Source organism: Callithrix jacchus, chromosome 2 (genome assembly GCF_049354715.1).
Source record: "Callithrix jacchus isolate 240 chromosome 2, calJac240_pri, whole genome shotgun sequence".
Classification (NCBI taxonomy): Eukaryota; Metazoa; Chordata; class Mammalia; order Primates; family Cebidae; genus Callithrix; species Callithrix jacchus.
In genome coordinates, this window is record NC_133503.1 from 165,795,350 (window position 1) to 165,810,492 (window position 15,143).

General features: G+C 35.4%; 1 long non-coding RNA gene across 1 annotated transcript in view; it reads right to left on the reverse strand.

Moving 5' to 3' along the window:
* LOC144581513 (uncharacterized) overlaps nucleotides 1-7,599 on the reverse strand; it is a 37,628-nt gene extending 30,029 nt beyond the window's left edge. The window contains exons 1-2 of the long non-coding RNA XR_013532404.1: nucleotides 7,498-7,599; nucleotides 6,131-6,253 (exon numbers count right to left, since the gene is read on the reverse strand). This is a non-coding gene — a long non-coding RNA (uncharacterized LOC144581513). The remainder of the gene's footprint in view (nucleotides 1-6,130; nucleotides 6,254-7,497) is intronic.
* Between the last annotated feature and the right edge of the window lie 7,544 nt (nucleotides 7,600-15,143).

Here is a 15,143-nt window from a genome sequence, read left to right on the forward strand (position 1 = left end):
ATTATAGTATTGCTTCTAATAACTCAAAATTTGAATCTGACAGTAATAAATCAGACTTAGTCAAAGTTTGGTCCATTTTCTATTGCTGGTCTGCAAACTGGTTTCTTAGCAGGTTTATGACATGACAAGGTAAAATTTTGAGAATAATAGTTAAACTTTTATAACAATTTGACAAGGAAATTTTATATCTGGACCTTAATATTAGAAAGAGGGCTTGTATTTATGTTCCTTTTCTTTTTCTTTTTAGCCATATATTTTCATTGATATAATATACATATGTATAATTTTAATATATATATTCTTCATTATAAGTAGTTTAAGAAGCAGAGATTGGACCAGTGCTTCCCAGTCTGTCATTTGATAGCACAGATGAATAAGTTGCTAATATTTCTATGGCACAGTAGTGCTACTAGAGTACTTAGCTGCTTCCTAATGGGGTTTGAGTGAAACCATTATTATTTTTATACCATGTATTTACAATTCAAAGCAGGGAAGATATCAAAGTTTGAACTAAATAAAATATTTTCTAATATTTTTTAAATGAGAAATTTGAACTTGTTTTAGTAAAGTATCAGTAAATCTTTTATCAGTATTTAAAAGTAACTTTTATCAATATATCAATATATAAAGTAGTCGAAATTATACTTAAGGAATTTAATAGGTTTTCCTTTTTCTTCCCTCAACAAATTCAAACCTTGAAATCTGATTATGCTCATGCATATTTAAATTAAACTAAACTGTTTTTATATCAAGCATTCTTAGATATTGAGGCCGTTATAATTTGCAGAATGGATCGTGCATTATCTAAGTGGCTGTTCTAATTTGCAGAGTGAATCAGAGCTGGGAGGGGAGCAGCGCCTTCATGGTTTCCCCATGTGTAATGGAATGGTGCACCTATTCTGTTCACAGCCTACCAGGACCACAGGCTGCATTGTTAATTGCTTCTCTGCTCTGGGAAGCACCACACAGGGCTACTCAGGGCCAGAGGCAGCTAAACCACATGCTCCCCTGCTCTCAGGCCCTGTCCAGTAGCCACAAGGGCAGAAGAAATCAGTATCTCCTGGTCATCATTTTCCTGCCTCTGAATATTTATTTTGAAGCCCTGCACCAAGCTATACGCTCTTTAAAGCAGAAATCATCTCTCCCTTGCTCATCATAGTACCACAATGTCCAGCACAGTTGCCAACTACATAGTATGTATTCTGTATGAAGAGCTGTTGCATACATACATCTCCATTAATACATGATTGGTTAAGTAAGTATGATCTGTCCATACACTAAAATACTATATAGCCCCTAAACAGAATGATATATATCTTTTAGGAAGCTACCAATAAATAACACTGAGTAAAAAAAAAATGAAGTTGCCAAATCATATGTATAATATAATCCAATTTACATCAATTATATGTGCTTGTTTATACATATGGAGATATCTTGAAGTTGTTAACAATTTGAATTGGAACTTATTTTCCCTTTTCAAATTCTTTCTGTTTTAAAAAATCTTTTTAGCATTGCTCTTCTGCTGTAGATGCTGCCTCGGTGCAAGGTTGTAGCCTTTGCAGGAGAGAACAGTAAGTGAACACCCAATCCAAGGAATGAGCTTTGTTTTCCTTATTCTTTTAAAATCAATCACATTGTGTCTGAACTGACCACATATGCATTCTGCACACTCATTTAATATCCATATTTTCCAAAATATGGTATCTTTATGACTCAAGCAAAGTTAGCATTCATGTGCTCCCTGCTGCTGCCCCACAACTGCTGGAGTGTTTTTAATAACCTTCTGCAAAATTCCTTCCTCTCGAAAGTTTCCCTGAGAGAGCCCATTCATGAGTGCAATCGAAGGGTATTTTTTGAGTGTCAGAGGTCTCAGGCATCATCACTTATCCTGACTTTGCACAGCTACTTGGACGCCACTGATGATGTGAGAAACAACGGAGTTTCTTATTACGGCAGCTCATGTTCTATTAATGTTATTATTTTAGAAAAACTGTGTTTTACGTTTTTTATTTATGTGTTGTTACTTTCTTAAGTCACAGGACTATGGGAATGAATAGAAACAAATTCAAAAAGAAATTATGTATACTTAGCCTTACTCCTCCGTGTTCATGACTAAAACTTGGTTAATAAGCATTACTACGCCAGCTGACTTCCTGCTAATATCAGAATAAGTTATGGCCTCAATGGTCCCCTGCTCTCCAGGCAAATTCACTTCTAGCTGCCCATATTAAGAGTCTCCCTGACCTGCCAAAACATTATTTAAGTGAAAGCTCAAAGCTCAGGTATCTAATAAACAAACTAAAAGGTAGAAAGGTAAATGATTTACTCAAAGATACACAGTGATGAAGCTTAGGGCAACACCTAACCTCTTGTGTTTTTTCCCATTTGTGACATTTTTGTAAGCTTACAAAACTATAATAGGATACTCAGTTTTAGAAATGCAAACCAGCTCTGCAAGCAGTATTTTTGAAATGAATAATTCCCATCATATTTTCAATAGAACAAATATAATTATTTCTACAAATAATTTAAGAGGAAGAACATATATATTATTCAAATATCTCCCCACACCATTCTTCTGAAATGGATTTAATGGACATTAATAATTATGTTTATTTCAGAGTTTTGTATTTTTAGAAATGCAACACTTTTTCTGTATGTAGAATTCAGAAAAATATTTAAAAATTTTAAAATGTCCATAATTCCATCACGCAGAATTAATCTTAATGGACATTTCATAGCATGTTTTTGTCAACTGATTGCCTGTGCAATCTTAACTGATAAATTTTTCTGTACTGTTAAACATTTGCCAAACATGATTAAATGTCTGATTCTTCTATTGAGGTTACAATTTTTAAGATTTATTTTAAAAAGGACATCTAATTATCCCTACCTATGTATTGATTTATTTGTAAATATTTTTTCTCAGATTGTCTATTAATTATGTGGCATTTTTGATATGTAGAATATCTTAATTTTGTGCAGCATAATTTAATTATCTGTTTTTTTATGCTTCTATGCAGAGAATGACCTTTCCCATGCTTGAGTAGGGTAAATATTTACATAACTTTTCTACTAGTCTTTTTAAGTATGCTTTTTTTTGTTTGTTATAATTTCTTTCTAAATCTATGATATTATTTTGTAGTATATTGTGATGTAATATTTAAATATTTTTTCCCTGAATTATTGATCAGCTATTTCAGGATTATATCTTAATCAACCTATTATTTGTCCAGTAATTAGAAGACCAATTCTACCATTGGTTACACATTTATGCATATTAATATATGCATAAAAGCACCAATCCCAGGATTCAGAGTACCAGCCAAAGAAGTCCTCCCCTGGCAGGTGCAGTGGCTCATGCCTGTAATCCCAACACTGTGTGGGAGGCTGAGGTGGGTGAATCACCTGAGGTCAGGAGTTCCAGACCAGCCTGGCTAATGTGGTGAAACCCCATCTCTACTGAAAATACAAAAAAGTAGCCAAGTGTGGTGGTGCGTGCCTGTAGTCCCAGCAACTCAGGAGGATGAGGCAGGAGAATCACTTGAATCTGGGAAGCAGAGGTTGCAATGAGCCAAGACCACGCCATTGCTCTCCAGCCTGGGTGAGCCTGGGTGGCGGAGTGAGACTCTGTTTCAAAAGAAAAAAGAAAAGAAGTTCTCAGTTCTCTCCTTCTCTCCCTTTAACTTCTCCAACTCAGAAAACCAGAGGTGACTCCAGGTGGAAAAGAATAAGGAGCTGACCCAACTTCCTCATCCCCTCCCTCTCTACCACCTCCCCACTGCAGCTTTCCACTATGAATTCCATGCTGAGGAAGGGGGAAGGTTTATTGTTTATTATTATTTGACATTGTGATTCTTAAACACAATTATTATCAATTCTTAATTGATAATAATCTTACTTATGAATTGAGGCTACTCTTGGGAAGGAGTCCACAGGATTTTCTATCTAAGAATAACTTTTTAAAATTATGAAATTTTCTAAGAAATTTCCTAAAATTATGAAATTTTCTCTGCTGTCAAGGGCAGGGAAATGTAACCCCAACTGGCTTTGAAGGAAAGTGCAATGAAAAAGTAGGTGCTTTTTTAATTTTTACAGCTGCTGACTCTGTATTAAAATCTACTATTTTAACCTAATGGATAAGTAAATGTAAGGAAGATAGATACATACATACATGCATTGATAAACTGTGTATACAATTTCTGGCCATCAGGTGTGTATGTGTGTTCATGTTTGTGTTTTTTGTGTGCATCAGGCTCCCCTTTGTAAAATCTAAATATATTTTTGGAAATTGAAATAATGTCTTTTCTGACATTGGGATCAATATTTGCCTTCTAGAATAAAAATTAAAACGGCCTTAAGCAGAACTTGCCTTTCTCTATCAGGACCATTTGGTCAATCTACCTTTTGTAAGGTAACTACCTAGTTTTTTTGTTTGTTTGTTTGTTTGTTTGAGGTGGAGTCTCCCTCTGCTGCCCAGTCTGGAGGGCAGTGGAGCAATCAGCTCACTGCAATCTCTGCCTCCCCAATTCAAGCAATTCTCCTGCCTGAGTAGCTGGGGGATTACAGGTGCATACAACATGCCCAGCTAATTTTTGTATTTTTGGTAGAGATGAGGTTTCACCATGTTGATCAGGCTGATCTCATACTCCTGACCTCATGATCCACTTGCTTCAGACTCTCAAAGTGCTGGGATTACAAGTATGAGCCACTGCACCTGGCGGGTAACTACCTAGTTCTATATCACATGGCAGTTAGCACTCGCACAATGGATATGCAGTACTGGGAGTAAAATCAGTTTTCAATACTGAGAAGAGTCAAGGATCATCTCATAATCTGAGATAAAAAGGAAATGTAATCCTTTTCGTAGTCCCAGGATGATAAAATCAGCATCATAAATGGTGGTAATATTTTACGTTCATTAAACTCATAGTCCTATACACATAGGAATAAATGTACACATCCCTTAATTCAGTGGTTCTTAAACTTAATACTGTAGATAGGAATCTGCCTCAATACAGAGCACACCAACTGAGTTGAGAATAAACTATAGATGTATGCATGAAATATACAAAGAATTTGAAATTAAAACAAACAAGTACAAAGAACCCAACAGATAGAAAAATAAAGTATAAATGGCTTCTAAACATATGAAAATATGTCTAAACATATTTAAAACAAGATTTGCATGAATTACAACTATGCTTATACAGCAGGTCCTCTAATAATATTGTTTCAGTCAATGCCATTTTTTTATATGCATTCTAGATTTATTGATGAAAATGTAAAATGATTTTCGACTGAGGCCACTGTCTGTGTGAAGTCTGCCAGTTCTCTGCCTTTCTGTGTGGGTTTTCTCTGGGGAGACCAGTTTCCTCCACATCCCAAAGATCTCCACGTTGGGTGAATGGATGTGTCCACAGGATCCCACTCAGAGCCAGTGAGGGTGTGGATGTGAGTGTGCCCTGCAGTGTGATGGCATCCTCGCCAGGACTGGCTCCCACACTGCACCCTGACCTACCAGGACAGGATCTGGCCACCCCCACCCAGAACTGGGAAAACTAGGCAGATTGTTATCTTACTTGTTTTCATTAACCTTTCTTGAATGCATGTATAGCTGACATTTATTTCGATGCTTAATATTAGAAATGTTTTGGTCTTTATTTAGAAGTTTGCTGACATTTTTGTGACTGGAAATACGTCATAAGAACTTAACACTTGTTTATATCAATTAGCCCAGCGTAAAACTGGTTTTGTTCATTATGTGTCATTTTGCCTAAAATAAAAGTTGCCAAGCACTTATCGAAGAGGTTAAGTGAGGATTTACTGTGTACCACTTTTCACTTATCAAACAATGAAATAATCTAAAAGATTGATAAACGCTACTGGTGAAGTCATAGGCAAACACTCACGCATAGTTGACGGAGAATGTAAACTGTTAAACCTCTATGAACATCAAACTTAAAATTGTGCATAATGTTTCTTAATATTATTTATAATATCAGAATAATAAAATCAAAACAAATATCTACCAATAGAAGACAAGTTATGACATATGCATACGATGGAGTTTGAGGCTGTTCTAAAAAATAATGATGGTTCAGTTAAAGGTGCTGTATTTACTCACCCCTTCTGTTCCTCTCCATTAGAACCACACATACTTGCTGCTTCTCGTTGGCCATCTTGGCCATTAGTGGTAGTGTAAATTAGTTCAACGTCGTGGAAGACAGTGTGACCATTCTTCAAAGACCTAAAGACAGAAATACCTTTCAACCCAGCAATCCCATTACTGGGTATGAACCCAAAGGGCTATAGTCATTCTGTTATAAAGACATATGCACACATATGTTCATTGCAGCATTACTTGCAATGGCAAAAACATGGAATCAACCTAAATGCTCATCAATAATAGACTGGATAAAGAAAATGTGGTACATGTACACCATTAAATACTGTGCAGCCATTAAAAGAACAAGATCATATCCTTTGTCAGGACATGGATGGAACTGGAGGCCATTACTCTTAGCAAACCAACACAGAAATAGAAAGTCAAATATCACATATTCTCACTTATAAGTGGGAGGAGAAAGATGACAACACATGGATAGATACAGGGGAACAACACACACTGGGACTCCTCGGAGGGTGGGAGGAGAAAGAAGATCAAGAAAAATAATGAATGTGTATTAGGCTTAATACCTAGGTGATGAAATAATCTGTACAAAAAAATCCCCATGACACAAGTTTACCTAAATAGCAAACCTGCACATGTACCCCTAAACTTTAAATAAAATTCTTTAAAAAGTTAATGAAGGAGATTTCTATGTTCCTATGTGAAAAACTCTCTAAAACATTGAAAAAATAATAAGCATGACAGAGTATATATCATGGCATGTTTTGTGTAAAGTAGAAAAATTAAATGTTATATTCATTTGTTATTTTATATGCATGAAGAACATTTGAAAGTATATATGTGACGTTGTAGCAGTTAATATTTATGGGAGGCGGGTGAGAAATTGCAGGAAACATAATGGAAATAATATGCACCTTTTGATAAAGTTTATAGTTTTAAAAATCATGTTATATTATATTTATAATAGGTATGATAACAATACAAAAGAAGAAAAGGATTAAGGAAGAAAATTACAAAGAAAAAAAAACACACCATTTAAATTCCCAGGCACAGTTGGCAGAATAAACCAGAATAGAGAAATTTTCTCTCCCAACACTTACATGAATAATTAACAAAAACTAAAAAGTATATATATAAAATTTCAATTCATATTCACTCAGAGATAGGTAGAACCTACTACCACTTGAAAAATGGTTGTCAAGGAAAAGAACACAAGATTCTGGTACAGTATAACTCCATTTTCAATGTTTCCTGGAAGCAGCATTTAAAAGAAAAAATTCTTCAACAAAATATTGAGAATATATACTTGCATCCCAGTGTTTGAAAAGAAAATTGAACAAAATGAAATTTTTAACACAAACCTGAGAAAATATTGAAGAATCATAAAAGTAGCAGGTCCTACACTCCACCATAGATGTCAGCTGAAATTGAAAGAAACATCAGATGTACATTTCATCTTTCATTAAACATTATTACTAATAAGAAATATTGGGAGTTAGGGCATTAAGGTTTCAGCACTAAGTAGTATATGTCCTAACAATTCATCCAGCACTTTTTTTAGAGACTGAGCTAAAGCTCATAGAAATAGGATGCATCCCTAATCAGGTGGAACAGGCCTTTAAAGAAAGATTAGAAGAAATTAGAGCAGAGCCCCAAGTCCCTTTCCCTTGCCAAGGGCAGTTTCAAGCTGATCTCTTTCTTTCTCTTTACCCAAAGTTCACATTCTCAGCCTGTGACGATTGCCTACAAATAATTACAAGTCTTCAATCTGTAGCCAAGAATCTTCCCAGATGATCCAAAAAGGATGCCAAATAGAGTTTATCTGTACAATTTAGAACAAGTTAAAGCTTTTGTCAAAACTCCACAAAACAAGCCTGAACAAAATGAAAAGAACTGGTAACTATGCAAATGAACTAGAGAATGGAGAGAGGGGAACAAATATTCTAGGGGATGGGGGAACAGAAAGTAGGAAAAACACAGAAAAGTTTTAGAAAAAAATATAATGCAAAGAATAGAAGTAGATCCCCTTGTGAGCACTATAAAAACATGGTTTCAATAAGACTTGGATATCAAAGAAACGTTGATAAAATAATAGACTAAAAATAATGATTACAGGGTTATAGAAATATCTTAAGAATGAAAGCAACACTCTTGCACATGTATTTAATAAATTAACTAGAAACAAGAAGAGGAAAAACATTCTTGACTAAAACTTTTGCTCATATGGAAAGCCTTAGGTTAACTGCATAAGCACAGGAGGAAAATGCATAGAGATTTAAGAAATAATATGAGAAACAATTGTAATAATTTAAGCAAAATTGGTGTCACTGAAATGGAGACATCAATAAAAGCAATGGGAAGAAGTACTCATAAAGACAGTAGACGAAAATTCCCCAAAATGAAGAGAAAATTTAATCAGTTATTTGAAATGGTGCACTTTCTACCAAGAAATACTAATGCAGAATACCAGATAGTGTGGAAGATCCTGCTCAATGCATGAAAACATTTGTGTGTGTGTGTGTGTGTGTGTGTGTGTGTGTGCAATCTTCAAGCATCTAAACAACATTATAAAGGTGTTTCAAAAACCATGGTCTCAGACTATTACATTGAAATTGCAGAAACCTTAAAAGAAAATAATGATAATATAACCAATAAAAGGTAGAAGAAGGAAGAGCAGACAGAGTCTATGATCTGTAAGTTCCTTACTTCCTGTATCAAGCAAATTTTTAAAATTTTTCAAAAAGTGAAAGTATGAAATTAAGGGGAAAAACTCAATTTGAAAATTTGTATATTTTTCATAACTTTTTCTTCCATCCTTTTGTTTGAACTTCAGCATTTCCTTAACTTCAAATTCAATTTCTCTATCCCATTAGATTAAAAATAATAAACTTTAAATTTTATTAAAATAATACAAAACAAATTTACAAGTAAAAAGCAACCTTATTAGAAAGTGGACAAAGGACATGAACAGACATTTTTCAAAAGAAGACAAATACCTGAACAACAAGCATATGAAAAAATGCTCAACACCATTAATCATTAGAGAAATGCAAATCAAAACCATACTAAGATACCATCTCACACCAGTCACATTTGTTATTGTTAAAAGGTCAAAATATAACAAATGCTGATGAGGTTGTGGATAAAAAGCAATGCTTATACACTGGTGGTGGGAACGTAAATTAGTTCAGCCATTGTGGAAAGCAGTTTAGTAATTTCTCAAAGAACTGGGAATTACTATTGCAATCAGCAGTCCATTATTGGGCATGTACCCAAAGGAATACAACTCATTCTGCTATAAAAAGTTTTCTGCTATAAGACACATGCACAGGTATGTTCACTGAAGCACTATTAACAGTATCAAAGACATATAATCAACCTAAGTGTCCATCAGTGATAGACTATATAAGGAAAATGTGGTACATAAATAGCATGTAATACTATGCAGCCATAAAAAAGAATTAGATCATGTCTTTGCAACAACATGGATGAAGCTGGAGGCCATTAAACTAAGCAAACTAACACAGGAGCAGAAAACGAAATATCATGTTTTCACTTATGAGGGAAGGTAAACATTGAGTACATATGTCATAGAGAAGGGAACAACAGACATTGGAACCTACTTAAGAGTGGAGAGTGGGAGGAGGGCAAGGGTCAAAAATCTATTAATACCTATTGGGTACTGTGCTGATTACCTAATGATGAAATAATCTGTATACCAAACCCTGGGAACATGCAATTTACTTATTTAATAAACCTGCGTATCTACCCCTGAACCTAAAGTGAAAGTTAAATGAAGATCACAGTATTATCAAATCAATGCTATACAGCTGGAATATACATGCTATGTATATTTGCCACCCTTCCCTGTTAGGCTGTCTATCTCTTCCTATGTACTAGTGCTCAGAAAATACTTATAAAGATGTGCACAAAGGCTAATTCTAGTTATTTTGTTGTCATTGAATTTGAGATCATTTTCCACATCTTTTTTGGAATTTCTTGGAATTATTTGAATTTTGCTTGAAGAACTTATATTTGTAAAATAAAAATAATGAAATCATTATTTACAAGGGAAAAAATACTATCTTACTATATGTCAGAAGACATTCAGAACTGTGACCAAATTTTAAAAGAAAATATTGAACTATGCAACAGATAGCATTCTTGCAATGGAAGAGTCATTTTCTCAGTTTTCTCAAAAAACAGAAGCTATCTGTGACTAAAAGCAACATTTAATTTGACATTCTTTATCTTTCTGAGATGGTAAATCAAGCTCTTCTAACTGGTCTTTTCACTTACAAAATTGGGAATGTGGGTACAGAGATTTCCTCAGTGTTTGCCTTTGAGCAGAAACACTTAAGTATGGATTTAAAAAAAAAACTGAGAGATCAACAACCCTCATTTTAGAAATGGGCAAATTAAGGCCTAAAAAGGCTAAGCGATGTTTAACAAAAGACTCATGACTGAGTTAACTGAATAGCCAAATACTATGGTTTGTATGTTTGTATTCTGCCAAAATTTGTGTGTTGAAATTATATTCCCCAAGGTGACGGTAGTAAGAGGTGGGGTGTTTGGGAGGTGATTGGATCATGTGGGCAGAGCCTCATAATTGACATTAGTGTCCTTATAAAAGAGGCCCCAGAGAGCATCCTTGCCTTTCCACCAAGTGAGAACAAAGCAAGAGAGCATCCTTGCCCTTCCACCATCTAGACAAAGTGAGAACACTCCATCTAGGCAAAGCGAGAAGACTCCATCTAGAACTCATGCCTGTAATCCTAGCACTTTGGGAGGCTGAGGCAGGTGGATTACCTGAGCCCAGGAGTTAGAGAGCAGCCCAGCCAACATGGTGGAACCCTATGTCTACCAAAAGTAGCCAGGTGTGGTGGTGCATACCTGTAATTCCAGCTACGAGGCAGAGACTGCAATGAGCCAATATTACACCACTACACTCCAGCCTGGGTGACAGAGTGAGACTCTGTCTCAAAAAAAAAAAAAAAGCCACCTAGATATAACAGGCCCTCAGCAGAGGCAGAATCTTCTACCATCTTGATTTTGGACTTCCCGACTTCCAGAACTGAGAGATATAAATGCTTGTTGTTTATAAGCCGTCTAGTTTATGACATTTTTGTTATAGCAGTAAATGCTCTAAGACATCAAACAAAGACCTATCTTCTGAAGTTAGCCGACTTCAACTGCACTGCTGCATTGCATACGTGTTTCTTTTTCTTTTTTTTTTTTTAGACAGAATCTCACTTTGTCTCCCATGCTGGAGTGTAGTGGCATGATCTTGTCTCACTGCAACCTCTGCCTTCATGTTAAAGTGATTCTTCTGCCTCAGTCTCCTGAGTAGCTGAGATTACAGGCGTCTACCATGCCCAGTTAATTTTTTTGTAGAGAAAGGGGTTTCACCATGTTGGTCAGGGTGGTCTCCAACTCCTAGCCTCAGGTGATTCACCTGCCTCAGCCTCCCAAAGTGCAGGGATTACAGGCCTGAGCCACTGTGCCCAGCCCATATTTGATATTTTTTTATATCATAAAGATGAATGATTCACCGTACCAAAATACTATATTATCTGTGTATATTAAAACCATTAATCCTTTGTTCTTTTTTGTTACCTTTAATTAAACCCAGGCTTTTAAAGATCCTAAAACATAAGTTCATATAAAAAAATGAGCTATTCACTACAATATCAACAGGATTAGTATGGCCTTGCTGACATAGTGAGTCATTTCTTTTTTATTTGTTTGTTTATTGCTTATTTCTGTTTATAAATTTTCTGTTACTACATTCATTATTTGTAACAGGAGTTGGAAAGATTATGACTCAGAAAATCAGAACCTAGGAATTTTAATCCTCAGGTTCATTAAAGAGGTTTCTTTTTTCAGAAAGGATAGTGAGAACATCTTTCTTTACAAAAGCCATCAGAAATCTGAAAAAGAATTTAAAAAAAAATTCACAAAGGCTGGTCAGTGCTCAAAAGTTCCTGGGACCAGCAGGAGAGGAAATGGATCATCGTGTTTGGGGACGTGAACTCACGAGCCCAAGTGGTGGCTCAAGGCCTCCCATGAAGCAGCTCGAGCTGCTGTCACCAATTCACTTTTTTCCAGTATGAGCAGGGGAATATTCATCTGTTTCTGTGGTGATGGAGGCTTTCACAACATCCTTTGGCCAAAGAAATGTAACCACAGCCATAATGATTTCAGACTCAAACTATTTCAACAGCAGCAACAGGGAAAACAAAACAGCAGCCAATTCCCAAATAAACTCATGTGAATGCTTTATATTAGCTAATTATCAAGGGAATTTCTATGGGAAACCATATCAAGAGTGCTGTGGAGCTTCTTAGGATGCTGTGTTTTCTTGCTTGCATCTGAGGAAGAAATGGAATGCCAGGGCGATAGAACTAATATATCAGGAAAAGGGTAGAAATTTAAGGAATCTAAAGGGTCTCTCTGTTTCGTTTTGTTGAATGTCATGATTCTTAAATCATCTGACCTCCATAGATCTGATTTATCTTCCCCTTTCTTCTATTTATCTCTATCCAGCCCCCTCTCCACTCCAAACTGGAAAAAGGAATAAAATGCTAGATAAATATTTCTCAAACTGTTTTTTTCTGTGGCATTCATAGCAGATGACTTCTGCATGTGTAACATTTTCCCATGAGCATATCCATATTTCGACAAAAAAGAAAATTCTAGTGGGAAATAAAGAAAATAGTAGTACAGGCAAAGAAAGGCACAGATGAAATACACCACTTATGTTAAATTCCCAGTGGATTAGCTATAACTTCTGTCCCCTTCTTTCCTACTAAACAATATATAGAGGCATGTAAGTGACTGAGAAGAGTGTTACCATGACTATAAATTTGATTCCACACTAAGTTGTATGTCAATAAATTAAGGTTAATTTTAAAATACAATGACTTTTTACAAACCGGTATGAAAAACTTTTTTTTTTTTTTGAAACTAACAGTTTTTGTAAAAGGAACAGAAAGACAGGATATTTTATAAAAATAGAACTATACATGTCTAAAAAAAATTGCAAGGTCCTGAAAATAGCTTACCATTCAAGTAATCTAAACTATTGGAGGAACAATTTGTTAATAACTTTTAATATTTAGTAATACACATGGTTGTCTAGAGCATGAGTAAACAGATACTCCCACATGAAAAATGTAACTGACTCAGCCTTTTGAAAGATTTTGACACTATGTATCAAAATTTTTAATGTATGTTTTCTTTGATCTGTCAATTCCCTTTTCTAAGAACTCATCACAAAACTACATTGGCTGACTTGCTTGAATTACATAATATTTTTAGCAAGAGAGCAAACAGCTAAAGCCTAATGAAAGAAGAACCAAAACTCAACTCAGCAAACCTAGATTTAAACTTCAGCTGCATCTTACTAACATCCATTTAAATATAATTTACAGAGTACACATTAACTAGAGAATTGAAGTATACCTAAATCTATTTGAGGTATATTTTAAATATAATACAAAAACATGACATCACATAGCATGTTTTTCTACCTGATCCTCAACAATAGACCAGTGGTCTCACTTTGCAGAAAAAACTGAAATGAATGACTTAAGATTAGAAATAACTGTGCTTACCTTTGCAGATGAATATTGGAGAGTTACGATAAACATAGCAGAAAGGAAGACTGCTAGGATAATGTGCATGACATGAAAATAAGTAGCCCTAAGAATGCTGTTTCTCCAAGGGTATCTCAGTGTCAGAAAGCTAAATTAATACTGAAAGGCGATTTAGGCATTTCTTTGTGACTCTGAGAATCTTAAACCTGTCTTTGATTAGATGATCCAAAGGGACAACATCTCTATGAGTGACATCAGCTGACTAACTAGTTATTTAACACGGTTCTGCCTAGCAGATGGCATCATTAACTTAGAATCAACACTCTGGTTTTTAGATGAAGCAGCATTTTTTTGAACACTCTTTGGAGCATTTTGGAACACTCAGCCTAAGAAACATACTTTCCAGGAAATACTTAACAAGTCTTATACACAGGTACACACTCACAATACTATATGATTTTTTTTTCTTTTTTTTTTTTTTTTTGAGATGGAGTTTCACTTGTGTTGCCCAGGCTGTAGTGCAATGGTGCAATCTCGGCTCACTGCAACCTCCTACTCCTGGGTTCAAGTGATTCTCATGCCTCAGCCTCCCAAGTAGCCAAGGTTGCCAGTGCCTGCCACCATGCCTGGCTAATTTTGTATTTTTAGTAGAGACAAGATTTCAACATGTTGGTCAGAGTGGTCTCGAACTCCTGATCTCAAGTGATCCACCCTTCTCAGCCTCCCAAAATGCTGGGATTGGAGGCATGAGCCACCATGCCCAACCCTGCTGTGTAATTTGAAAGTTTTGGGAAGCACAGCATAGCGGAGTTCCCCTTTGAGGCTTATGCAGTGCTCAGTGGGTAAATAAAAGTCATGAAATTTCCCTCTGTGAAGAAAAGTGGGAAGGTATAGCCCAGTTTCCCAATCTTGCTGGAATCCAAAAATTCTTTTGTACTTAACACATCTGCTAAATTTCCAGAGAGCAGTGAATGGTGTGGGATGTTGATTTGGGAGATACTGGTATGGGCATGTAAAGGGTGTCTTTATTAAAAATATATTTTGAAATGGAGTGTGAGTTATGTTTAAAAAACAATGCCTTATAACAAATGTCTTCTAGAATGTAGAGTCATAATAATATATATGTTCATGTTTTTTTCTTATTTTTAGCAGATAACGTGTCCTACCAGACAATAAGAAATGTGGCCTCATATTCGTTGTGTGTTTTCTCTGTGCCAGGCACTATTCTAGACACTGGGGACACATCATTTGTTAAACCCAACAGACAAAATTTTCTTCTTCATGTAACCAACCTACAGGAAATAAATTATTATGAGTGCTTTAAAGGGGCCAATTGTCTAAGAAGTTATATAACTAAAGATATTTTACACTCTGTAGGCACTTCCACGAGTGAAGTGAGTTAGAAGTTT